Below are 3,490 nucleotides of genomic sequence, written 5' to 3' on the forward strand. Positions count from 1 at the left end.
GGTGCCTTTTTTTACACTGAAGAATACATCTTATTCTCATTGTTCTAGACTGAAATGAGTAATGTGTAATTCTGGTGGGGTCCAAAGTAGAAATTAGTTGGGCAAAGATGATATGAATGAAGAAGTATTTTAAACGTTAAAGTAATGTTCTGCTTTGTGAATATGTAAGTATAGCATAAAGATTTTTCCATCCCGTTTATCCCCTTTAAAACCATAGTTTACAATTGGTAGATCTGTCTATATATATAAATATATATATATCTGAAATTCACCTAAATTAGAATACTGCTCACTTAATGCTTAGAAACTGGACCTGGCTCTACATTATTAATGTATTTTCTTTTTTTTTTTGTTTTGTTTTGGGTTTTTTCCTCAAGGTATGAACTTATTCTCTTGGAACTGAATCTTCTTTTACTGCTTAAATCATTTATGTATATCTGGTAAATTATGACCAAATTTGTTGTTAGACTGCATACAGTAAATTGAAATATACACTTGGTACACTACAGAATTGTTGTGCTTTTGTTCTGGTTATATTTGGAAAAGCAGACTTCAATAGAAATCAGTGTTATTTATATATATTCAGTTATTATTCACTGGCCTTAATATTCTGTTGTGTTGTGACAATCACAATTTCCTTGGTAATAATTAACTGCTTGCTTCTAGAAGTTGCTTGTAGTCACCCTTGGTAGGATCAAAGAGAGCAGGATGAGTATTGAAATATGCTACTAGCTCTTCAGCATATAGTGTAAAATAGTTTAATGGACATCTGCTGTTCTTGTGTTGGAGAACCAAAATAATTTGTTTGGATGCTATCTGCAGTCTGGATTTTCTGAGCTGTTTATTCAGAAGTTATTTTAAATATATTACTTTGATTGGAGAGCTCTAAATTAATAAAAGTAAATTTCCTAAGAATGACCTTAAACGGGACAGCTCAAGTTTCTTTACTATTACAAAAAGTAAGGAGAGATTTCTGTTTGTACTAGGAAGTATCTTCTTCTAATGCTGGAGCTCTGCTGTCATAACATGGCAGGGAATTTTAGGCTGGGCTTTGGGTTGGTTTTGGTTTTTAAAGGAGCAGTGGCCTTAAACTGTCTCCCTTATCAAATCAGAAGATACCCAGTTGTTCGTGTGTTCTGATGAAATACTCCTCCAACTAAGTGTCTGAGATTTTTTTTTTTTTTTTTTTTTTTTTTTTTTTTACTTGGGGCAATACCATACAAGAGTAGTTCTATGAAAAGAATTGTATATGTTATGAAAACAGACAAACACAGAGTTCTGATGTTGGGATTCCCCCTTTCTATGGGTTTTTGTATCCTTTCTGGTCTCTTCAAGAAGTAAAGATGTGATGCAGGAGATGTGTCCTGTGATGCAGGACAAAATCCAATCAGTAAGTACATTCACGATGATTATATGTCCCTGTCGAAGGAGCTGTCATGTAAGGCAGACAGGGCAAAATGTGTTTGTCTCACGCCACTGTTACTACAATGCACTCGCAAGCATTTTTTCAATTGTGATGTCTGATGCATCTTGCAGGCAAAATGGCATTTTTTAATTGTGTAGAAAATTTTCATAGTTTGGTTCACAAGCAGATCTTCTAGTAAAATCATTTTCTGAAATGAAACCAGTTTTGAAAGCCAGAAATGATACTTGGTTGTCAACACAACCATGCACCCTAAGAAACTGAAATTACTGGTCCCCATAGTATATACACTGTTACTTTTTGAGACATACATACTTCTGCAAATGCACCTGTTTCAGATATTAGCGTGTGCCCCTCTTCCTTCTGAAAAGAATGAGCATTATCAGGTGAGGAAAAGTTTGGGGCCAGGACACTGGCATCTGGTGGGCTTCTACTTGTGGGTCAGAACAGTAATGCTGTTAGCAGAAGGTGCTTTCTTTGCCTAGCTTTAAGTTGGTAAGGCTTTTAATAGGATTTTCTTTAATGAGGCCAATCCCTGTGCTTGAAGTTTTGTTTTGTTTCACTTGACTTTTCCTATTCTTGCCACTCAGTAACACAAGTCTTCCTATTCTAAAATATTTCTGCGGGCTGCTGACTCCACAAGGATGCAGAATTCTTTGCGAGAACTGTACTTTATTGGCTGTTCCTGTGTACTTTGTATTTAAATAGCTTTGGAAACCAATAAGGTAAATGAAAGCAAGATGCCACCACCAGCCCAAAAAACTCGTTGTGCCAAAAGAAAGCAAAAAAGCAGAAAAATGTTGAATGCAATGTGGTAAGAAAAAGACTTTTGGATTTGAGTTGTTAAAATTGCTCTGGTTTGTTACTTGAATGTTTCAGACAATTCACTGTCTCTCCCTCTAGCACAATCTGGTGACAACCTTCTGATGAAGCAGCTGTGCACGCAGCCCAGTCCTGAGTTTATTCAGTGTCTCCAGAATGTGGCTCAGACTCTGCAGAAGCAGTACCGCTGAGGAGTTTTCTGTAGATATTTTACCATGTACCCTTCTGTTAGCACCCCTCTTCACTGTGTAATGTTATCTATTTTTTATTTGCTCCTTAGAACTGAGATTTGCCTTTTGTATATTTTAATAGCACATTACTGTGTTTCACTAAAGTGTGGTAAAGGTTAAATATTGACACAATGAATAAAAATAAATAAGTTGGTTATCATGTAGTATACTTTAACAAACCCGTAATAAGTCTTTTTTAGTAAAGAAAATACAGGTTTGAAATCCAGGGGCAGGGCCTTTGCTGAGCTGAACTGTTAGAGATGTTGAAAATCCCACATATAATTCAATACGGGTTTTTAAAGTACTTTTAAGTGAAAGAAGGTAAAAAGATACTAGAAGTATCCTATGACTTAAACTGGAAAATAAAACTGGCTTAACAAGTTATTTGTATTTAACATTGCAATTCGAAGCAAATTTATAGATAAACTATACATAATGCTTTGGTTACTTTAATTGATTTGGATAAGCCACTTCAGAATACAGACTTAAGTAATTTCTCACTAACATACTGATATGCAGACACAGTTTCAGAACTTCTAATACTGTCTGCACTGGTCTTTAAGTTACCGCACTGCAAATAAATTTTAAAAATATTTATTCAATTCTATCTATTTTTATCTGTGCCCTGTCTTGTCAACCTCCACAAGTAGATGCAAAGAGATTTCTTTGGATGGATAAATGTTAACATACAATCACATGCTGCTTCTGACATGGAATAGAATTTATAGGAAATACAATCTAAGGTTGCATTTTTAAATTTTGTTGATAAGGCACATCACTTTAAGATAACTATTTGCCAAAAACAAGCATCCCAGATAAGATGTGTGTACCTAAAACTGGAGTTTAGACAAACTTCAGTGCAACACTGAGCAGATCACTTCAGGGATGCTTTCGACACAGCCCAGTGTGTACCAGGAGGATTGGATCCCCTCAGAAATGCACTTGTACTGTGTGCGCCCAAAACCTTTGTGGTTTTTCCCCTCTCTCCAGCTCAACGAACCTGAGATGCTTGGAA

The sequence above is a fragment of the Caloenas nicobarica genome, chromosome 2 (genome assembly GCF_036013445.1).
Source record: "Caloenas nicobarica isolate bCalNic1 chromosome 2, bCalNic1.hap1, whole genome shotgun sequence".
Classification (NCBI taxonomy): Eukaryota; Metazoa; Chordata; class Aves; order Columbiformes; family Columbidae; genus Caloenas; species Caloenas nicobarica.